This window comes from Pristis pectinata, chromosome 31 (genome assembly GCF_009764475.1).
Source record: "Pristis pectinata isolate sPriPec2 chromosome 31, sPriPec2.1.pri, whole genome shotgun sequence".
Classification (NCBI taxonomy): domain Eukaryota; kingdom Metazoa; phylum Chordata; class Chondrichthyes; order Rhinopristiformes; family Pristidae; genus Pristis; species Pristis pectinata.
Genome location: NC_067435.1, coordinates 4,151,612 through 4,176,600, shown reverse-complemented (window position 1 = coordinate 4,176,600; position 24,989 = coordinate 4,151,612). Strand labels below are relative to the sequence as shown.

Genomic DNA, 24,989 nt, shown 5'->3' with positions numbered 1-24,989 from the left:
AGGGAAAAGCAATAACTGAATGCAAAATATAGCGTTACACTTAAGAACAAAGTAACAATTACCTCCCCTGGAATGTATTATATACTTAGTCTCTTACAATCACGTTGTGAACTAATTTGGTCCAATAACTGTAGATTCTTTTTCCTTGCTCCCGGTGCCTATTTTTTAATAAGAAATGTTGCTTGTCCCTTTTCTCCCCTGAAGGGTGAAAGGTTATTAGTAGAGTGAATAGCAGCTGTTTATTGGGTGGCTGGTAGCAGGTGGCAGATGGGATTCTGGATGATTATTAATTGTCTGGGGTGATTTAGGAGCTTTTACTTAACGTTAACAAATAATTCCCGTCTTGGGAGGACGTTCTCTGTGTACTCAGTCTGTCAGGGGAGGTGCAGGGCTGTGGAGACCAAGTGACTGGAATGGAACAACCGTGCCAGACCAGGTCACTGTGGTGACTCTGCTGGGTCTCTGGTGGCTGTGGAACTGATCTGAGTCATTAGTGCTCACCATGACACAGTGTGAGTGCACCCACACTGTGATGTCGTTCTCCCCACGGTGGGAGTTGTGTGAATTTGTAATGGGCATATTTTAGAAAATTTTAAAATTTAAATTATGAAGAAATCCATCAATGTTTTTACAGGCTCTTATTATGTTGTTGTTTAGTGTGAACTAGTGGAGCTGCTTTTTCTTTTGAAGAGAATGTTGTTAAGGGATTGGTGGATGAGGTCAAGTGTAGGTAATGAAATTGGAGTGGATTCTGAAGCATCTTTTTTTGAGTACTATATTTGCTTGCATGTAAGATTGTCTCTGTGATGCTGCTTCCTTGTCCAAAGAAACCCATTGGACCAGATATGAGGCACCCTGTTCAGTTCTTGGTTTCAATGAAAGGGAGAGCATTCTGTACTTGAAAGCAGGATCTCACTGGGCTGAATGGCCCCCTTTTGTCCTCAGTGATTCTGTGCATTTTGAGAGATGGGACTCAGTTGGTCAGACCCAAATGAATAGAAAGAGAAAACGAAGGACATCACAGCCCAACTTAAACATTAGATACATTAGATCCTTGATTCACGAGTGCGTGTGTTGCTGGAAGTGTTTCAGTAGGCAAAATGTTTACTCAAGATACTGGGTGAAATGGATAATAGATATTTTATGCATTCCAATGTGCGGAGTGTAGCATGCTATCTCTTTATAGTGGGAAAAATAGCTTTGTAAACGAAAGACTCGTATTCCAAAGTGTCTGTGTGGACAGGTACCATATACCACAAGATTGAAATGCTCACGCTCTGACCATGTGAAACAGTTGCATCCTCCGCCGAACCATTGAAGAGCCAATTAATAATCTCGCAGGTAATGTAATGTTGGATGGAGTTGTTGTTAAAACAGGTTTTCCCCCACCACTGGTAGTCGCTGATATAAAGAGCCTGACCTGTATTCTAGTCTTGGGAGCTGGAGGAGAAAGTCAGTTTACTGTCATCTGCACAAGTCCATGTGTGCACAGGTGCAATGAAAAACTTGCAGCAGCATCGCAGGCACATAGCATCAGATAAGCAGCATTCACAAGAAAAACAAATTATACACAATTTTTCACAAGAGAAAACAATTGGAGCAAAAATAAAGTTCATTGTAGTGCAAAGTGGTCACAGTGTTGTTAAACTGTAGTGATTAGGGTTGTGCAGGTTGGTTCAAGAACTGAATGTTTGAAGGGAAGGAGCTGTTCCTGAACCTGGTGGTGTGGCTTCTGTACCTCCTGCCTGATGGTAGCTGCGAGAAGATGGCATTACCTGGATGATCAGGATCTATGATGTTGTCTTCTTGAGGCAGCGCCTCATGTAGATGCTTCTTATGGTGGGGAGGGATGTGCCCGTGATGTATTGGGCAGAGTCCACTATTCTGAAGCTTCTTGCATTCCTGTGAATTCGAATTGCCGCACCACGCCATGACACAACCAGTCAGGATACTTTCAACAGTACATCTGTAGAAGTTTGTTAGAGTGTTCGGTGACAAACCGAACCTCCTTAACCTCCTAAGGAAGTAAAGATGCTGGCGCGCCTTCCTTGTGATTGCATCTATGTGCTGGTAATAGGCGTTTGATAATAGATCAGTCAATGTGACCAGTGCCTGGAGGTGGAAGGTCACTGACCTTGTCTAAACCCTGTTGGTTGTGACTTTGAGCACTTGAACCCGTTATGTCCATCTCATTGACTGCATGCCCAATAGGATGTGCCCTGAAAGGGTCTGAGCACCCACAATGCGCAGTGGGAAAGGTACTGTGCTGCCACTTTTGAAAAGCAAGGATTTCTCTCTGATGTCCAAGCCACTCGTCCTACAACTAGTCTCATTGAGAAAGAACTTGCCTGATCGTGTTGCTGTTTGTGGGAGTTTCCTCTGCACAAATTGACAAGTGGGGATTCCAGTCTTATTCACGTTGACACATTTTTTGAATTACACTCAATGGATGGAACATGGTTTTAGGTTCTTTTGGTCTTGATACAGATTGGATGAAAGAAAGACTTTATAGTTGGAGGATTTGGCCAACTCTTCTCTCCAACCCTGGTTATTATCCAGTGAATGGTAGGGCTCTGAGGTGTGTGGTAGAACAAAGAGACCTGGGAATACAGGTCCATGGTTCCTTGAAAATGGTGTCACAGGTAGATAGAGTTGTGAAGAGAGCTTTTTGGCACTTTGGCCTTCATAAATCAGTGCATTGAGTACAGGGGTTGGGATGTTATGTTGAAGTTGTACCAGATATTGGTGAGGCCGAATTTAAAATATTGTGTGCAGGTCTGGTCACCTACCTACAGGAAAGATTAATAAACTTGAAAGAGTGCAGAAAAAACTTACAATGATGTTGCTGGGACTTGAGGACCTGAGTTGTAGGGAAAGGTTGAACAGGTTAGAACTTTATTTCCTGAAGCGCAGGAGAATGAGGGGAGATCTTAGAGGTATACAAAATTATGAGGGGTGTAGATAGGGTGAATGCATGCAGACATTTTCCCCTCACGTTGGGTGAGACTAGAACTAGAGGTCATAGGTTTAGGGTGAAAGATGAAATATGTAAGGTGAATCTGAGGGGGAACTTCTTCACTCAGAGGGTGGTGCGAGTGTGGAATGAGTTGCCAGCGGAAGTGGTAGATGTGGGTTCAATTATAACATTTAAGAGAAGTTTGGATAGGTACATGGATGGGAGGGGTTTGGAGGGATATGGTCCGGGTGCAGGTAGATGGGACTAGGCAGAAGATCAGGTCGGCATGGACTGGATGGGCCGAAAGGCCTGTTTCTGTGCTGTAGTGCTCTATGACATTTCAACCTTGCTCCTGAATTTGAATCAGCAATTTAAAGCTGGGGAAACCAACCATCTTCCTTATTGTCATGGTTCAAATTGTTAGCTGTTTTTTGATTTTGTACCTGTTGTTGCAGAAGTGACGGCTTTTGTGTACGTTTGGGTCAGGAGTGAGGGAATTGGGGAGAAAAAAATGTCCCTTTGAGCCTCGTGTCCCATTGAAGGGTATGGATAGGGTGAATGCACACAGTCCCTTTCCCAGGGAAAGGGCATCAAAAGCTAGATGGCATAGGTTTAAGGTGAGAGGTTTAAAAGGGATCTCAGGGGCAACTTTTTCACACAGTGGTACGTATATGGAACGAGCTGCCAGAGAAACTGGTTGAGGCAGGTACAATAACAACATTCAAAACACATTTGGATAAGTACATGGATAGAAGGGGTTTAGAAGGATATGGGCCAAATGTGGGCAAATGGGACTAGTTTACATGGGCATCTTGGTCGGTATGGATGAGTTGGGCTGAAGGGCCTGTTTCCATGCTGCATTACTCTATGATTCTTTGCCAATGATATCTCATCACTTTGATAAGCACACTTAAATCTGTGCCTTGCATTCCAAGTTTGGAATGAGGTCACTTCAAACATAAACTTTATGCTGATCTTTAGTGAAAGAAAGTTTCCTGGAAAAACTCCAATTAAAGATATAATTTCTATGCAATGGATCAGAATTGTATGTTATGTTGAATTTGAACCCAAGAGCACTGAATCTGATTGTCAGGTGTTGTTGCTTTAAGAATTGCCTAACCAGTGGCTGGGTGCTTTTGCCAAATTGTAATTTGAAGAGAAACCAAAATAGTTTTGTTTTGGGCCTCGAGGGCGGAACTGATTTTACTCATGGAGCCAGTTATTTGAAGGTTGGGAAGTAGAGGCTGTCTTGCTTTGGGCAGCGCTACTTGCTGCAGGAGTATGGCCAGGAACTCTTTCTGTTGGGGTCAGCAAAAAGAAAGTAGTGGGGGCTGGTGGTGATGTGGCACATGCAAGCAGTCTGACTGACTGACATGGTGGTGCAGTCTGACTGACTCTTCCCCACCATCCTTGTTCAATGTTTTGCATGAACTCACAGATGACAGAGGTGATCTCAGAAGAGGAGTAGTTTAACTATACGTTGTTTTTTTTAGAACACTGCAGCACAGTACAGGCCTTTCAGCCCACAATGTTGTGCCGACATTTTATCCTGCTCTAAGATCTATCTCACCCTTCCCTCTCATATAGCCGTCCTTTTCTCTGTCATTCATGTGTCTATCTAAGAGTCTCTTAAATGTCCCTAATGTATCTGCCCCCACAACCTCTGGTGGCAGTGCGTTCCACGCACCCACGACTCTCTGTGTAGAAAAAAAACTTGTCTAACATCCCCCTTATACCTTCCTCCAATCATCTTAAAATTATGCCACCTTGTGTTAGCAAACTAACATGACTAACTAACTAAATAATTTCCTTGTGATTTAAAGGAGGCCATTTGGCCCATTGAGTTTATGTTAGCTCTCAGAGAAATCCCATTCCACCAGTAAATTTTCCTGGTCACCCATCCTTCTCATATTCCCATTCACCTACACTAGGGGCAATTTCTATTGGCCAATTAACCTACCAATTTGAACACTCTGGATGTGAGAGGAAACCAGAGTACTTGGAGGAAACCCATATGGTTACAGGGAGAACGTGTGAACTCCACACAGCATCAGGGTCAGGATTGAATCCACATTGTTGGGATGGTGAGGCAGCAGTTCTGTGAGCTGTGCTGCCCACTGCTGATGAAGTGCACCTTAGTTTCTGGGACATTGAGAGGAAACAAGAGCCTGTTATTCATCCTTTGGAGAGAGATCTTTGCAGATCTGTCAAGGGAATCTCGATAACTAGTCTTGGGTTGCTAAGTCTTGCTTGTAGATGGGGCCATCCCTCACTGCAGTTTTAACAATGTGACCTACTTTAATGTAGACTGTTGTTAACATATTCCATATGCTTGCAGTCTGTGACTCTTCTGCTAATCAGAAATGTCAGTCCTTAAGTATCTGCAATGCTGACAGTCTTGGTCTCTCTGGTGTGTAGTCATGCCAAGCTTGCAGCCACTTGCTTTATTCAGCTTTTGACATTGTCGAGTCCCTAGGGTGAGGTTGTGACACCAGCCAGCCACATCACCCATGGTGCGGTATTCCCAACACTACAGGATTGCCTGAAGATCTCCAGGAAGTAAATATTCTCCAGGCTGTTGCTATGAGCAACCCAGGAAAGAGAAATCACAGCATATTTGAAGACAAAATGTGACGTTTCTTGTTTCAACAGTTACAACGTTGAAGTTGGCACTTCACAAAGGATGTTAGAAAGAGCTGGCAACCATTTCAAGGCATTAGCTTGTCGCATATGCAGTAACCATGGCTGGAGTCCTGACTCATTAATGGTCTTTGAGGGTGGGGGAGAGAGTGACTCAATCAGTTACTTGTGAGGATGTCTATCAATGGTATGAAGACAGGCTTAGTTGTATAATACCTAGAGCTTAAATGTCTTGAGGTGTTCAAGTTTATTGTCACAGGCATACATACAAAGGGTATAAATGCCATGAAACTTTGCTTTTTGCAACAACAACACAGTACATTACAAACATTAAGTTAACGAACTTAAATTAACATATTATACATAATTTACACAACAAAATAAATATAACAGCAGCAGTACAAGTTGAGAGAGAGAAAGAAATATAGTTCGTGGTAGTGTTAAGGTTTTACAGGTCAGTTCAAGAACCTGACGGCAGTGGGGAAGAAGCTGTTGTTGAACCTTGAGGTGTGGGTCTTCAGGATCCTGTACCTCCTACCTGATGGCAGCATCGAGAAGAGGGCATGTCCCGGATGGTGGGGGTCCTGGATGATGGATGTCGCCTTCCTGAGACATCACCTCTTGTAGATGTCCTCAATGGTGGGGAGAGCTGTACCCGTGATGGAACTGGGTGAGTCCACCACTCTTCGCAGACTCTTGCGTTCCTCTGCACTGGCGTTTCCGTACCAGGCTGTGGTATGTTGGGGGCCTCTTTTCATCATCACCATTGGAGAGGAGGTACAGGAGTCTGAAGACCCACACTCAATGACTTAGGAACAGCTTCTTCCCATCTGTCATCAGATTTCTGAATGGACCATGAACAGTACTTAGTTATTCCTTTTTTTTATTGCAGTAGTTATTTATTTTGTAACTTACAGTAATTTTTTTTCTTTGCACTGTGCTGTTGCCGCAAGATAAATTTCACAACATGTCAGTGATAATAAATCTGATTCTGAAGTTCGTAGAAGAAAAACTTTCATTTAACTGCACTTTAAAGAGCTCAACAGTCTGAGTTTTTTTAAAAAATGTTTTCACTTTGTATTAACAAGGTAGCCAATCTGCACACAGCAAGATCCCAAAATAGCAGGGGGATGAGCAGTATATCTGTTATTTGTAGGGTAAGTGATGTCATGGACAATGAGTGAACTTTCCTGTTCTTCAAAGTTTAAATATGCACAAAATACATGGCATGTCCTCAATTTAATGTCTCGTTGCAAAAGAGGATGTACACTCAGTACTACACCAAAGTTCTCACCAAGGTCAAATACAGGATTTGGAATCTTAAATGCGACTGGGCCAACCTGACATGACAGTGTGCAGGCACATTGGAATAATGTCAAAGTTAGTTTGGAAAATAGTTGAGCTGTTACTGAGAGTAAATTTTTTGGTTATTATGTCTGGAATTGAGCCATTTTTCAAACTCTGCAACCACCTGCCTCCCCAGTAACAACTTGAATTTCACAAATGGTTCTTTGCTCAACTTTTGGAACAAAGCACTGAATGTGACTTTTCCTTTTCCAACTTGGTGTAGACACCTGGGGTCTAAAGTATGACTTTCTGTTGTTCGTTAAGTGCCAAACTTCTTCCTCCTCGATTCTCTGTGTTTTGCATTCCTCTAATAACTATGGGGGCAGAGCAAATATTGGTACAGGTGAAATCATGGAAATGCATGGCATGGAGTCTGTTTGGCCCATCCTGTCGATGTTGGCTAGATATGGACTTTGGGTTAATCTCACTTCTAGGTCCTTGCCCAGCAGCCCTGGAGGTAATGGCTCTTCCTGTTTTAAATATGGAGAGGGTTTCTGCCTTCATTGCACTTCCAGGCAATGACTCCCAGTCACCCCTCCCCACTGCCTGTCAAGAGAAATAATGCTTTCCCAACTTGCCTCTAATCTTTCTACTGATTAACAAATGCCTACGTCCTAGTTACAGAACTTAGTAGGTTCTTAATGTCTTTGATAATATTTGACACACAATTAGATCATCTGTCCATCTGCTCTGTTCCACAGTAAATAATCCCCATTTAACCAGTCTCTCCTTGGATATATAGTTCTCCATTTTCTGGTAAAGTCCTGGTAAATTTCCTCTGCAACCCCTGCTCTGTTGTCACACCCTTCCTGAGGCTCCTTCATTGTCAGTGTGGAGAGGGGCACGGTGGATTCCCCACTGCCACTGCTTTGCTCCTTCCAATTCACACGTGTGTGTGTGTACCTGTGATTCCATGTACATACGTATGTGGAGAGACATTGCACATGTGTGCACTGATTTAAGATACCTGAGAGATTTTTTTCACCAAGGTTTGACAGGGTGGGATGTTGAAGGCCAATGAATGGTAGCAATTGCATCTGAATTGCAGTTAAATTAAGTTTTGTACATTGCAAATAGAGATTGCTAGATTGTGGGTGGTAGTTCCTTGGTTAATAACAACTATTTGCTATTGACCAGATCAGGGCACAAGTGAGGAGGGTTGGATTTTGTACAGAAGTTCTGAGACCTTTTAACGTTCTGTTAGTGTTTGACATTGGGCCAACCATGTTCCATGCAGCCCACTGCCCACACTTGTCAGTCCATACTCTTCCATTGATTCATCTCCCTTTAGGAGCCTCTGGTACTAATCATCCTGGAGAAAAATATTTCAAAACAGTTTAAATGGATATAAATAATTTGAAGAGCGGGGGACAAAAAGTATTAAGAACCACAAAGCTGCAACTTAAATCTAACTTGTTTTTCTCTTTCCTTGTTCTAATGGTGGGTCTTTGATCTGTAACTCTGTTTCTCTTTCCGCAGATGTAGCCTGATCTGTTGAGTCTTTCTGCATTTTCTTTTTATATTATAGTATGTTTTTATTACAGTCTTTCTTTCTTTCTTGTCATCACATTGTCTAAATCTCTCAAAGCAGTTCAGGAGCTACATTTTGAGCTGCAGTGGTTGTTACATAGACACGTAGATTCCAAGAGTGGTACTGCATGGAAACAGGCCCAAATCATCCATGGCAGCCAAGGTGCCTACCTGAGCTGGGATAGGAATGTACAACTATCTTTGTCACTCGCACGCTAGCTGCTGATATCTCCAGCTACATGCTAACTTCTTCTGAAGGAAGAGGGCAGGAAGTCCATCAGTGAGTATTATGTGATGTGATTGTCACCAATGGCAATATGCAAACCATTAGACAAATGTGCAAAGCTTTCACTGTGGTAAGATTTTGATGATGAGGGGCAAGAAATAGAGGTTTGGGTCCTGAATAATAGAGATTGATGGATTGTGTTAAAATTGGTTTATTATTGTCACATGTACCGAGGTACAGTGAAATACTTTGTTTTGCATGCCATGCATACAGATCGTTTCATTACAACAGTGCATTGAGGTACAAGTAGAAGTTTTTATATTTTATTTCTTTTAATATAAAATAATATAATTTAATATAACAAAATATATTTTATTTTATAGTACAAGGGAAAACAATAACAGAATGCAGAATATAAAGTGTTACAGTTACAGAGAAAGTGCAGGCAGACAATAAGATGCAAGGTCATTATGATGTGGATTGTGAAGTCAAGAGTCCATTTTATCGTACTAGAGGACAATTCAATAGTCTTAATAGCAGGATAGAAGCTGTGCTTGAGCCTGATGGTATGTGCTTTCAAGCTTTTATATCTTCTGATCGATTGGCAGGGGAGAAGAGAGAATGTCCGGGGTGGGGGGGGGGGGGGTCTTTGATTATGTTGGCTGCTTTACTGAGGCAGCAAGAAATGTAGACGGAGTCCATGGAGGGGAGACTGGTTTCTGTGATGTTCTGAGTTGTGTCCACAACTCTCTGCAGTTTCTTGCAATCTCGGGCAGAGCAGTTGTCTAACCAATAACCAGTGATGTCCATGAACCTTGGCTATGAATGAGCAGATTCACCAGAACGTGAATGGGTTTAATGCTATAATCTCAAAGGGGAAACCAATGAAAGTAAAACTGCTCCACTGACTCCTTTGACAATGGTTGATGTTGAAGGTTTGGACCTGTCCATTTGGATTGCTGTGATATTGCAGTGGGCTTCATCTGCCCTCCACCATGTGTGGGTCCTCGACTCTGGAGCTGACAACAGTGGTGTTTCACAAAGCCTGGATTGGATCATTATTGGATTACAACCAGCATTATTTTCCATCCATTCCAGGAAACAGTTGGAAACTCCTGAGCACGGTAGATCAGTGAGGGTTATATTTGTAGTGAAAATCAAAAATGGCAGAAGCTGAGAAATATAAAATGACGGAGACACCCGTCAAGTTGGGCCACATCTGTGGAAAGGGGAAATGGTGTCGGCGTTTCGGGTCAATGATGTTTTGTTGGGACTGGGAGGATGGAGGGGAATAAAATAACTGGTTTTCCCTTTTCCAGTTCTGGTGAAAGGTCATAGTCAAATGGATGGAAACAGGGCCTTCTGGCCCACTTGAGTCCACACCCACTTACACTAATCTCAATTTTATCATTCCCTTTTGACCTGAATTGTTAACTGTTTCTTGTTCTACTAAGGTAGCCTGACGTGCCAAGTGTTTCCAGCATCCTCTGTTGTAGTTGTATGTTGTGTTCGCATATGTGGGCTTCCGGCCTTCTGCATGGTTGGTTGACCTGATACATCTTGGTGTTTAAGAGGTTCTTAAAGGTGCATGAATATGCAGAGAATGGAGGGAGATGGACCATGTGCAGGCAGAAGGGTTTGGGTATCATTAGCTTAATTAGTTCAGCACAACATCGTGGGCTGAAGGGCCTGTGCTGTACTGTATTATGTACATGTTTACCCTGGCAGAGAATGGGCAACTTAATACTACTTGACTTCAAGGTGTTGGAGAGACAAGGGTTAATGCATATTCCCAGCACTAGTGTGTGTTAATTTTCCATTTGGCATGAATCCAGTTAGAGTTGCTAGGTTTTGATTAAATCCAAGACTGGAGAGTAGGAGGAGCAAAGCTGGGCTGCGGCTAGAGTTGTGGTGTTGAATTTTCTGTACCTGATAAGTGTACTTGGCGAGAGTGGTGGGGGGAGTCCTGAACGATGTACAGCTAACATCAGATGTAAAAGATGGAATCTCCTGCCTCCACCCCCTGCTCTGCTTTAAACACTCAAGGTTGGAACCAGAAGTGTTGCATTAGAAGCAGAAAGGGCTGCAGCACCAGCTGTGGTTCAAGATGTGCTTTCACTCTTCAGTCATTATAGCCACTTGAATATATTCAATGCCTGTGATATCCGTGGCACTCTGCAAAGATCAGTGAGACAGGAGACGCTGGGTGAAATGGTTCTGTGTGGGGAAAGAGAGGAGTGTGGAGAGATGGGGTGCGACTAACATTTGGTGAAGGGTTTCTGCTTTCGGATGTTGATAGCAAAAGATGCAACCATCAACTGTAGAGGCAAATGAATGGCAAATACAAACTCAGCCAGAAATGGGGGGTGGGGGGGGGGGGAGTGGAGATCGGAGGGCTGTAGGACTTCTTTATATCTGAGCTCTTGACTTGTCATATAGATTATAAGACCTGGCATCAGCTGTGTATTGCACAGGTTCTGGGTCCCTGCCATTCAGGCCTCGGGCAGTCTGCGGCAGGAGCCGGATCAGTCACGGTGGGAGACAGTACAGTTCTGTATCCCTTACTGCCTCCAGGCCACAGAAGAACTGTCAGCTAGAATCCACCCGGCTGTTAGAAGCCAGCCGAATGCTGGCATTAAAACAATGAAGTGTTGGGAGCAGTGAGGGGAAAATGGGAAACACAGCTGCTTCATAGCAGCTGATCCCTGTTAATGGGGCAGCTTGGTGCTGCAAACACACCAGTCAAGTTTATTTATCTGGCAGTGGAGGTATATTAGGAGCCATTGAAATAGATGTGCTACACTAGAGTGCACATTCTGTACTAACCCAGCACGCTCCACAATGTCTAACGTTTGCTGTCCTTTGTATGAGATGTTTAAAGTGGGTCACACCCTCTCTTGTCTGTAAGGAGTTTGTAAGTTCTCCCTGTATCTGCGTGGGTTTCCTCCGGGTGCTCTGGTTCCCTCCCACATTCCAAAGACGTACAGGTTAGGAAGTTGTGGGCACGCTAAGTTGGCGCTGGAAGCGTGGCGACACTTGTGGGCTGCCCCCAGAATACTCCATGCAAAAGATGCATTTCACTGTGTGTTTTGATGTACATGTGACTAATAAAGATACCTTATCCATTTACGAGAGTTTAACTATTCCCCCAGCACAGGGACTTGAGGTAGTGAATTATGGAGAGAGGTTGAGCAGGTTGGGGCTGTTTTGTATTGGAGCATTAGGAGAATGAGGTGTATATTCTAGAGGTGTGTAAAATCACGAGGGGCATAGACAGGGTCAATGTTTGCAGTCTGTTTTCCATGGTTGGGGGATCAAGAACTCGAAGACAAAGGCTTAAAATGAGAGGGGAGAGATTTAATAGGCACCTGAAGGGCAACTTTTTCACCCAGATGATGGTCCGTATATGAAATGAGCTGCCAGAGGAAGTGGTTGAGGCAGGAACATTAACATTTCAGAATCAGGTTTATTATCACTGACGTATGTCATGAAATTTGTAGTTTTGCGGCAGCAGTACAGTGCAAAACATAAACACAGAAGTTACTATAAGTTACAAAAATAAATAGTGCAAAAGAGGAATAATGAGATAGTGTTCATGGACCATTCAGAAATCTGATGGCAGAGGGGAAGAAGCTGTTTTTGAATCGTTGAGTGTGGGTCTTCAGGCTCCTGTACCACCTCCCCAATGGTAGTAACGTGAAGAGGGCATGTTCTGGGTGTTGAGGGTCCTCAATGATGGATGCTGCCTTCTTGAGGTACCGCCTCTTGATGTCCTTGATGGCAGGGAGGGTTGTGCCCGTGATGGAGCTGGCTGAGTCTACAACCCTCTGCAGCCTCTTTTGATCCTGCACATTGGAGCCTCCATACCAGGCTATGATGCAACCAGTCAGAATGCGCTCCACTGTACATCTATAGAAATTTGCAAGAGTCTTTAGTAACATACCAAATCTCCTCAAATTCCAAACGAAGTGGGGTTGCTGGCATGCCTTCGTGATTGTGTCAGTGTTGTGCCCAAGATAGATCCTGAGATGTTGACGCCCAGGAACTTGAAGCTGCTCACCCTTTCCACCGCTGACCCCTCATTGATGACTGATGTGTGTTCTCCCAACTTCCCCTTCCTGAAGTCCACAATCAATTCCTTGGTCTTGCCGGCGTTGAGTGCAAGGTGGTTGTTGCAACACCACTCAACCAGCTGATCTATCTCACTCCTGTACGCCGCCTCATCGCCATCTGACAACAGTGGTGTCATTGGAGAATTTATCGATGGCATTTGAGCTGTGCCTAGCCACACAGTCATGAGACTAGAGCAGTGGGCCAAGCATGCATCCTTGAGGTGCGCCTGTGTTGATTGTCAGCGAGGAGGAGGTGTTACTACCAACCCGCACTGACTCTGGCCTCCTGATGAGGAAGTCGAGGATCCAGTTGCAGAGGGAGGTACAGAGACCCAGGTTTTGAAGCTTGTTGATTATTACTGAGGGGATGATGGCGTTGAATGCTGAGCTGTAATCGATAAACATTCATTTAAAAGGCACCTGGGCAGGTACATGGATAGGAAAGGTTTAGGGGGATGGGGCAAATGGGACTCTTGGTCGGCATGGACCAGTTGTGCCAAAGGACCTGCTTCCGTGCCGTGTGACACTCTGACAGTTTGAGGAGTAGTTCCTCAAGATTCTGGTTATCATTTCTCCCTCAATCAATATTCAAAGTCAGTCGTGGGGCTACAGAGGCAGTTAGATACTGCAATATGCTTCTGATCATTAGTGCCCCCCAGGCAGAGACTTGGTGCTCCCCCTCCTCCAGCTTGGGTTAACTGCACCTGGTTTCCCCACAGCGCCTCCCACTCAGGTTCTGAGCAGGCCGGTCCAGTTCAACTGCGATTGGTGCTTCCAGACCAATCAACATTACCAAAATAACTTTTTAATTGTTCATTTGCATGACCTGGCCAAGATCACAGGACTTCGAAGGGATTTGATGTGAAACCCTGATGTTTGGGTTGGTGTGGTAAGATGTTGTCAGTCACTGTTCACTGCTTCACACTAAGACTATAACCAGCTCCTTGCTGTGTGAAGCTGAACAGCTTGCAGTCTATTCATCTCCTCGGTTGATGATGATGCATCAGCAAGCTCATTGAAATGCTTGAATGTTACTGCTTCTCATTGCTAACCCAGAGAAGACCTTGCAGTCCACCCCTCCATTTATGGACTCTTATTTTGAATATTCCATCTTCTCGCTCTCCCCATGTCTGCGTGGGTTTCCTCCGGGTGCTCCAGTTTCCTCCCACATTCCAAAGGTGTACGGGTCAGGAAGTTGTGGCGACACTTGCAGGCTGCCCCCAGAACACTACACAAAAGATGCATTTCGCTGTGTGTTTCGATGTACCTGTGACAAATAAATTTCTTATCTTATCATTCTGGCAATGCAGTGTGTCTTGCACAAATTTCCATTGAAAATTTTCCTTGGGGGAATCGATAATGTGTGTAAGTCCATCAATCTGTGCATCCCTACAAGATTCTGGAACATCGGCGTGGTGTTCCCATTAGGCGAATCCTCTTATTTCAAAGTTGCTTCATTCAAACTGCTTGGTAACGTTTTTGTTGCCAAAATTCTCTTTGTCCTGTTGGTTATTTTGGGCATTATCATATGCATCAAATAACAGAGGTATTTTTTGGCACTATAATTAGCAGGGGTAAATTGGTTTCCTTACGAAGGCCCATTGCTTGATGCGTTGTGCTTCATTAATAGGACTTTGTCTAGTTGTTAAATCTTGACCCCTTTATTCTAGGGTAAATGTATATCCTTGTTTTCCTGGGATTAGCTCCAGAAGAATTGTTGTCCCTTGAAAAGAAGGAACCCCGGTTCACAAAAGCAGGTCGGTTGGCAGATTTTGTCTCGTCGTCCTCCTCTCTGAATTGCCAGTCGCTTGTGTTAAGTCTTGAAGTCGAGAGGCAGTGGAATCAGATGAAAAGATGGAGGACCACGTTCTGCATTGTGAAGCAGCTCATTGGCACAGCTGGTAGAGCCACTACCTCTCTGCTCCAGCAACCCAGGTTCACTCCTGACCTCTGGTGCTGTTCAGTGTGGAGTTTACAAATTCCTCCTGGAAATGCATTGGTTTTCTCCAAGTGTTGTGTTTCCTCCCACATCCCAAAGACGTGTACATTGGTAGATTGATTGGCCACAGCAAATTGCCCCTAGAGTGTCAGTGAGGGGTAGAATCTGGGGGTTGTTTATAGGTAAGTGAGGAGAATAAAATGGAGTTGGTGTAGGATTAACATGAGTGGGTGGTTAGTGGTTGGCACAGACTCAGTGCATCAAAGGGCCTGTTTCTGTGCTGGATGACTCTCTGATTCCGAAGTTCCAAAAGGAAGATCGTGTGTCTGGCCACAATTCCCTGTACCCACCATGTGCACACACCCTGTGTCTCCACGATACTGGTACATGCGAGTTTGGAAAAACCAAATTATTTCTTAATGATATCTGAGAACACTTCGATAATATCAAATGCATACAATTGCGTGGAATTTGATTTGTAAGGGATATGGGAAACTATTGGAATATAGGCTGTTGTATTCCTTTTCCGTGGCTGGAATGTGCAACCTATGTCTTGCTAACTTGCACTGTGCATGGTGTGGTTAATATGGTTCCCCTCCTATGCTCATTTTGAGGAAAATGATACTGATGACTGTTTCTCTTTAACAGCAGATTTGGTTTGGTCCTGGAATCTGTGCGGTTTCTAAACCCTCTGTCCTTAGCATTAATCTACCTAACCATTCTCCTGATTAATGTTCCACAGACTGGGCAGTCCAACTGCGCAAGGAATTTACTTCAGACAAAAGTGAGGGCTGATTCTGCTCAAGTCTGTGAACTTGACTTAATCTGGCTCAAATACTGCGTGATTTGGCTTAATAATGATCCACTGTGGAGGGCTGGCACTTGTTTGATTGATGGTTAAATGCCCTCTTCTGCTGCCTCTACTTAAGCCCCTTAATTGCTCTGTGTAAGTTGCTTTGTTGAAGGTCTTCTGTTTAGGAGTTCAAAAGCACCCTCTTGGTTTAAATCTGTTTTGGAGCATTGATTGCCTTAAGCTCTTTTAAACTTTGTTGCATTCCTGTATATTTTTTCTGCCCTTTTCTGTGGGCTTGCTCTGTAACTACAACCAATCTCAGCGACCATTTTGCATTTTATGAAGCTGTGACTTTGGATGTGGGAATGAGTGAACATAGAACATTTCAGCACAGTACAGGCCCTTCGGCCCACGATGTTGTGCCAACATTTTATCCTGCTCTAATACCTATCTAACCCTTCCCTCCATTTCTCTATCATTCATGTGTCTAAGAGTCTGTTAAATGTCCCTAATGTATCTGCCCCCACAACCTCTGCTGGCAGTGCGCTCCACGCACCCACCACTCTGTAAGTAAAAAACTTACCCCTGACATCCCCTTATACCTTCCTCCAATTACCTCAAAATTATGTCCCCTCGTGTTAGCCATTGTCACCCTGGGAAAAAGTCTCTGACTGTCCACTCGATCTATGCCTCTCATACACCTCCATCAAGTCGCCTCTCATCCTCCTCCTCTCCAAAGAGAAAAGCCCTAGTTCACTCAACCTATCCTCCTAAGACATGCTCTCCAATCCAGGCAGCATCCTGGTAAATCTCCTCTGCATCCTCTCTAAAGCTTCCACATCCTTCCTGTAATGAGGCGACCAGAACTGAACACAATACTCCAAGTGTGGTCTAACCAGAGTTCTATAGAGCTGCAACATCACCTCGCGGCTCTTGAATTCAATACCCTGATTAATGAAGGCCCACACGCCACCTTAACAACCCTATCGACCTGAGTGGCAACCTTGAGGGATCTATAGACGTGGACCCCAAGATCCCCCTGTTCCTCCACACTGCTAAGAGTGGGAGTGATCATTTTGCAATATGATAGCTTTACAAGAGACCAAGGGCTTGACTGGATAGTTTTTCCGTGGGAAAGTTTTCTGAATTTTCTGGCTCCAACTTTAGAAGGTTGGCGGATATGTCGATGACTTCAGATGAGCGACTGCTTTTGCTGCATTTATAAGTTTGGGGATGGACTTGTGGTCCTACAACATGAGAATGGGCCCTTCAGATCGTCAAAGTCGAGTTTATTGTCAAGGGCTCAGGTGCAATGGAAAAACTTAGTTGCAGCAGCATCACAGGCGCATCGCATCGGAGACCCAACATTCAAAAGAAAAACATAAGTTAACAACATAAATAAACAACATTAATAACAGAATTTATACAAGCACTCGTTTACAATGCTAATCCCGTTTTATTCTCCTCTCGCTATCTCCCCTCCCACCCCAGATTCTACCACTCACCTGAACGTTAGGGGTAACTTACAATGATCAATTAAACCTACTGACGCTCATGTCTTTGGGAGGTGGAAGGAAACCAGAGTAATTATGAGAGGCAAAGATAGGGTAAAAGCTTTGCTCTGAGACACAAGTCTGAGGGCAGAGGTTTAAGGTGAGTAGGAGGAGATCAGAGGAAGTTTTTTCTTTTTTTCCCCCCCACACAGACAGACACACAAAGACACACAGACTGTGCTTGCCATCTGAGATGCACTACCTGAGAAATAATAGAGGCAGAGACTCTCACACACGTAAGAAGATCTGGATGACCACTTGAATTGCCAAGACTTTGTCGGTTACAGAACAAGTATTGGTAAATGGGACTACAATAGATACTTGCTGGTCACATGGACGTGGTGGTGAAAGGGCCTTTTTCTGTGCTGCATAACTTTGACACCCGAGCAAAACCCACAGAGTCACAGGAGAACATAAACTCCACACAGTTGCCAGAGAAATTTACGGAATTTGTTATCTCGAAGGATCTATGCTGAGCCCAACACATTGATGCAATCACAAAGATTGTCACCAAAGAATCCTGCAAATTTCTATAGATGTATGGTGGAGAGCATTCTGACTAGTTGCATCGCCGCCTGGTATGAAGGCTCCAATGCACACGATCACAAGAGGCTGCAGAGGGTTGTAGACACAGCCAGCTCCATCACGGGCACAATGCTCCCTGCCATTGAGGACATCTCCTAGAAGCAGTGTCTCAAGAAGGCGGCATCCATCACTAAGGACCCTCACCATCCTGGACATGCCCTCTTCTTGTTACTACCATCGGGGAGGAGGTACAGGAGCCTGAAGACCCACACTCAACGATTCAAAAATAGCATCTTCCCCTCCACCATCAGATTTCTGAACAGTCCATGAGCCCATGAACGCTACCTCGTTATTCCTCCTTTTTTTGCACTATTAATTTATTTTGTAATTTATAGCAATCTTGTGTCTTGCACTGTACTACTGCTGCAAAACAACAGATTTCACTTTGTATAAGTCAGTGATAATAAATGATTCTGAGGACTAGAATTGTCATTCTAGATTTGTTTGTGGAGAATTTGTTGTGCCTCCTAAAGTCCTAAACATTCACAACCCTTTCCCTGTTTCCAATATTTCTAGAACTAATGCACAATGTCCAAAGGGGGAAAGAGAACTTTATTCTCCACACTCCCAGAATTTCAGTCCCTCGTGTTTGTCCCAGCACTTTTCTTGTCGTGGGTCCTCTATTCCTGGAGAGTTTGATATAATCAATACCTCATCTAAGGGCATCAGTAAAGTACTGACCCTTGTGGTGAGAGGTCCCAGGTACAGGTCCTGGTCTCTGAGCTGGCTGATCTTCTCCTGTGATGTTTAAGAGATCCACTTCTGCATTTCTGGGGTGTTGTTATTCCTGTTTGCTATCCCGAGATTGCAGCTTAACCAACATCACAAAACCATGACCTAATCGTCGGTCTGGGTGCTGTTAATGGAGCTTGCTGTCTGTAAATTGCCAAGTTTCTTGCATTGAAATGATAGCAGCAAACTATCTGCTGAAGGAACTCAGTGGTTCAAGCAGCATCTGTGGGAGGAAAGGAATTGTCGACGTTCCTCCAGCAGATTGTTTGTTGCGCCAGATTCCAGCATCTGCAGTCTTGTCTCCATTGAAATGATGATTATTGTTCAAATTAACTTCATTGGCATGTACATGCTTTGGAATGTAATGAGATATCCTGAGGTCATGAAAGGCACAATGTAGATGCACGTTTCAAAATCTGCCTTTTCTTCCCCGCTTGCCATGACACCCTCAAACTTCTACCACACAAAACCTATCTGAACACCACCCTTTCAGTGGAATACCACCCTGCAGAATATGCAATCTCTGTTTTGATCTACTATACTTTGAACCCCATAGAATGTCTCCCACTGCAATTAGAATGATAGTGAATCTCATAGCTGGATGATTTGTATTCCAGCTAAAATTAAGTTAAATTAAGTTGTAAGTGAAGTAATTACATTGCCTTGCTAAACAGTAAGGATGGAACAAATATTTTAGAAAATGTTCTCAGCATGCAGGGAGTTAAAAGTCTAGTATATGCACACTCCAATGATCAGCAAGAATTTTGGAGGAAGCAGTCAATTGCAGGCTTCCTGATGTGATCTTTGTTTGTGGCTGAGATGATATTGAAACTGAGCCAATTTAAATTAAGCAGCAGTGTTGAATTTTTTTTATATGCAAACTTTCTTTGTGTAGCTGTTTATGCTGAGGCATTGCATATATGAAAAAAACATTTTTAAAAGTCTGCATTTCCATTGTACCATCTTATGACTTCAGGTTAGCTTTGTCAATGATGGTTCTTGTTTGAAGCTTTGTAGGTGATGTTGTAGGAAATTTTCTTTCATTCCGCAGTATGGTTTTTGGGTCTTGGAGATGGATGCATTTACTATCTCTCCAGTTTTCCCGATCTACCCTAGTAAGTACCCCGTCCAAACTTGCAACCATCAATTTATCCACAGCATGAACACACAATGTTACTATTTTAAAGCATTGTAGTCAAACAGGCTGCAGAAAATGCAATGGACTTATACTGCACTTGCTCTCGTGATTACAGGGATAAGATCCAAACTCCACACTGACAGCACCAGAGGTTGGGATCGATCAGGAGTTGCCGGAGCCATGAGCCAGTAATGTTACTGCACTGCCCTTTATCAGAGTTCATTTTAACCAGCAATGGCCAACTTGTAGATGTGATGTCATGGACAGTTGGAAACTCATCTGATGATTGACTGAAGATAAAAGCTCATTTATGGAGTTTGAGTTAGTTATAACCTTCCTATGGTGTTCACTGAAACTCGAACTTAATCTATAAGGAATGGTTTCGATTCATTTTCACCAATTTTCACTGGAGGTTCCGCTGGACATTTTGATGAGGCTGTTTGCTTTTGAAGAGTTTTCTACTTCACTGCGGTTTCCTTGGCAGGTACGAGAACTCATCATCTCCAAGCTTGGCGTCTTTATTGCTCGAGTAGGACTCAGACCATGGGATCTCTCTGAGAAGGGGGTCTGTGAATCTACTAAATGTTACAGCATAACAATGGACCATCATTCTTGCAGGTCCACGATGGTGGTTGGACTACACATGAACCTTCACCCACCCTTCCATACCTAACTCCATTGGTCCCTGTCCCTTTCTCCCTTTGGTTATCTGGTTTCCTCAATTACTCCTTGTAGTGAATTTCACAATTCACCCACTCACTGTAACAGTGGTCACTCCTGAATTCTTTATTGGATTTATTGTGACTATTTCGTACAGATGAGCCTTGGTTATGGTCTTTTCTCAAGTGGAAACGTTTCTATGTGCAGATTCTTCTAACAGCAAACAGATTTACCTTCTGGAGAAAAGACCCACATTCCTACTTTAGAGCAACAGGTGATAAATTCAATTATTTTGTAATTGGTCTTCAGACCAATGTAAAGTGAGGCAGGTGAGGGAAATTTGACACAAGCAAGATTTGTATCTTCAACTTGCCGCATTTGAGAAGATGATCAGGAATAAGGTCGGTCAGCTTTGACTGTCCCAAGTAGTTCAAATATGTAAGCACAGAGCAGAATTAGGGAAAAGATAATAGATAGATTTTGCCTTTTCTGTAGGGTCTTTTGTAACCTTGGGACATCCCAAAGTGCGTTATGGCCAATGAAATGTGGTGGGTGTTGCAATGTAGAAACCCATTTTGTGCATAGTAAGCTCACTGCTAACCATATTCTGCTACGTAGAACAGAACAGGCCCTTCAGCCCACAATGTTGTGCCAACATAGCTAATCCCTCCTCTACCTACAGATTGCCCATATCCCTCCATTTTCCTCTCATTCATGTGCCCATCCAAGCCCCTCTTAAAAGTCCCCAGTGAATTTTCCTCCACCACCCTATCAGACAACGCATTCCTGGCATCTGCCACTCTGAGTAAAAGAAAAACGTACCCCTCACGTCTGTTCTGAACCTACCCCCTCTTCAGTGAAGTATCTCTTAGATAGTGATTGAGGAATAAACATTAGCCAGGACACTCCCATGCTGTTCCTCAAAATAATGCCTGGAGAGGTTTATGCCCCCTCACACCCTGAGAGAGAAGATGGTGCCTGAGTTTGATATCTCCCTAACAGGTGGTCTCCAACAGTGCAGTTGTACCACAAAGCATAGGTTTTGTTTTCCCTCAAGACCAGAGTGAATTCCCAGCTCCCTGACTGGATGAGTGCTAACAACTGGGCCACAGTTGATGTGACTGAGCAGTTGAATTGGCAAAGACTTGGGCAATAGCTGGGCTCCAGCCCATGCTGTTAATCTTGCGATTGGTGTTCGGGGTTTTGGTGACCTCGTACTTGCAGAAGGGACTGGAAGCACTGACTGCCCATAATTTGATTTAATCTTTGTAATTAGTGCAACTGCAGAGTTATGTAACCACTTTAATCCTTCAGTCAGAAGGGTTCAAGAGGAGACCCAAGCCTAATCCTTAGGAACATGATGAAAGGAACCATTCATCGCTGTGTAGTTGGCTGAGCGGAGATTTAAAAATTGGGGAGGGCAATGAATGTAAATTTACCAGATGATTTTAAAGCGGTTTCACCAGATTAACCTGGCTTTGTAACCCATGTGATTTGAACCATTGTCCCAGTGCCTTCATCTACTGCCTATCTGTGCTCAGGGCTGTAGTTTCTTTCAATTTATGTGGACTGCAAAAGATTTTGATGTCAGTAGCTTGTTGAGGGTTATGCTGTAAATTCATGCAAATTTCTTTTTTGATTATTTTCCTGATTACTCTTGGGTTTTAGCCCCAGGTCCCTGCTGTTTGAGGTTCTGGTAATGGGGAGGAGCTGGGAGCTTTTTTACTCAGCATCTTTCTTTACTGAGTTCACACTGGGTGATCTAAAGAGAGGTGCAAGCTTGCTTTAATCTTTCTTGGATCTTGGTTATCAGTTAAAGTGGCTTGGTTGGTAGCTCTTCTCTGTCTATGCTTCTCACTGTCTCGGTAAAGCAGCCAGCATAATCAAAGACCCCTCCCTCTCCAGACATTCTCTCTTCTCCCCCCTCCCATCGGGCAGAAGATCCAAATGCCTGGAAGTACGTACCACCAGGCTCAAGGACAGCTTCTATCCCATTGTTAAAAACTATTAAACAGCTCCCTAGCATGATAAAATGGACTCTGACCTCACAATCTACCTCGTTATGACCTTGCACCTTATTGTCTGCCTGCACTGCACTTTCTCTGTAGCTGGTACACTTTATTCTGCAGTCTGTCATTGTTTTCTCTGTGCTACCTCAATACACTATTGTAATGAATTGATCTGTTCAGAGGTGGTACCTCAAGAAGGTGACATCCATCATTAAGGACCCTCACCATTTGGGACATGCCCTCTTCTCGTTACTACCATCGGGAAGAAGGTACAGGAGCCTGAAGACCCACACTCAGTGTTTCTTGGAACAGCTTCTTCCCCTCCTCCATCAGATTTCTGAACGGTCCATGAACACTACCTTGTTATTCCTCTTTTGCACTATTTATTTATTTTTGTAACTTATAGTAATTTTCATGTCTTGCGCTGTAATGCTGCTGCAAAACCACAAATTTCACAACATATGTCAGTGATGAGAAACCTGATTCTGATTGTGTGTACAAGACAAGTTTTTCACTGTACCTCGGTACATGTGATGATAGTAAACCAATTTACCAATTTTACTTCTGAGTCAGAAGGTCATGGGTTCAAATCCCACCCCAGGGACTTGAGCACAAAAATGGAGGCCAGCATGTCAGTGATGCACTGAAGGAGTGTTCCATTGTTTGAGGAGCTGCCTTTCAGTTGCATGTTAAATCGCTGTCCTCTGGGACAAATGCCATGGTACTTTATTAAAGGAGAGAGCAGGCGTGTTTGTCCTGGTATCCTGGCTATTGTTTATCCCTTAATCAACATCGCTTTCTTTCTTAAAAAAAACATTGTGATGATGTTTAGATAACCTGTTACTTGGAGCTTGCTCTGCACAAATTGGGTGCTAATGTTTCTACTTTACAGTGGTGACTACATTTTAAATATATTTGATTGGCAGGTAAGTCAACTGGATCATCACAAAAGGAAATTTGTGTATGAATCCAAGTCCCTCCTTCCCTCCCTATCCTGTTGAACGAGCTGCTACGTGCAGCAAACATCTGGAGGTTTTTCTTTGCTTCTGTCCATCCATGTTTTTTCAGGACAAGCTCCTGTTTCCTGATAACCTAACTCTGAACTGGCTGCTGGCAGCCACGTGAGAGACTTGATTCTAGTTCCCTGCCAGTTCATCCCGGCTTTTTGCTTCCCCCACCTCTGCTCTGTGGTAGTGCTCGGCAGTGGGTGCAGAATGGGGAGGTTGGGGTGGACGGGAGACCAAGGAGGAGGAAGGGGAAGACTGTTGCTAAGGGAACAAGTCTTCTTCCATCACTCTACCATTGCAGCAATTGTCTATTGAAGAAAAGACTAAACTGAAACCGAATAAATCAGTTCTGAAGGACAGCAAAACACATATATGGAGTTGATCCCGTTGTTGCCTGCCTGGTTGATTTAACAGAAATTGTTTAATTATTTGCATTTCACCCACTGCATCTGGAGTTATTTCTCTGTTTATGGAGGTGTGTTGTAAGGCTAACCCTTGTTACGGCATAGTAGCGTAGCAGTTAGTGCGACGCTATTACAGCGCCAGAGATCGGGGTTCGATTCCCGGCGCTGTCTGTAAGGAGTTTGTACGTTCTCCCATGTCTGCGTGGGTTTCCGGGTGCTCCGGTTTCCTCCCACATTATAAAGACGTACGGGTAGGTTAATTTGGGGTTTAAAATGGGCGGCACGGACTCGTTGGGCCGGAAGGGCTTGTTACCACTCTGTAAATAAAATTAAAAAAAAAATTTAAATTTGTTGCTTACTGCAGTGTGTTCATTGAATATGCACATGCAATGCAACATGAGCAAAGTAATAACACTGATGGCTCTTGTGCGCATTGATTTATTTGTTCCAACTGCATTAGTCATAGCCGTGAGAGGCTTTCCTGAGCTAAATATGATTACAAGGGACATCTTTCATTGAACAGTCAGCTTTTCTATGCTCTGTAAAACTAATGAGAGAACAGGAACAAAACCCTAATGGTCACTTACAGCTGGCAGTTAATTAACGCTCTGATCTGAATTGTTTTGTGCAGGGTTGTGAGTACTGACTCGTATGGGAGTGATGTGAACATTTGCTCCTTTCTTCTGCTGTCTTTTTTTTCCCCCATTAAAGTTGGACTCGAACAGCCCAGAAACAGGCCCTTCAGCCCATTGCATTCATGCCAACCACTACTTATCTAATACTAGTCCCATTTACCTGCATCCGGTCCATAGCCTTCTATGCCTTGATGATTCAAGTGCTTGTCAAGATGCTGCTTAAACGTCGTGAGAGTACCTCTCTCCATCACCTTGGGCAGATTCTGACTACTCTTGTCCCCCTTGGGTCCCCTCTAAACCTCCTCGCCTTAATACCTATGCCCTCTCTCGTTGTGGACACATTCACCAAGGAAAAAAGGTTCATGCTATCTTCCCTAATAATTTTGTATACTTCTATCAGGTCACATCTCTGTCTCCTCCGCTCCAGGGAGAAAACATGCAATCTCTCCTTATAACTGAAATGCTTCAATCCAGGCAACATTCTGGTGAATCTCTTTGCACCCTTTCCTTCCTATAGTGTGGTGACCATAAGTGCACACAATACTATCAAGTACAGTGTAACCAATGTTTTATAAAGTTTATAAATCCCTGATCTTGTATTCTATGCCATAACCAAGCATCCTATAAGTCACCTTTCTCACCCTATCTACATGTGCTGCCACCTTTAGGGATCTATGGTCTTGTATTCCAAAGTCCCTCTGTTCATCAGTACTCTGAGGCTGT

General features: G+C 43.7%; 1 protein-coding gene across 2 annotated transcripts in view; it reads left to right on the top strand.

The window, feature by feature from the left end:
- Nucleotides 1–24,989, top strand: part of camsap3 (calmodulin regulated spectrin-associated protein family, member 3) — a 199,321-nt gene that overhangs the window by 59,661 nt on the left and 114,671 nt on the right. The gene's annotated exons all lie outside the window — the stretch shown is intronic.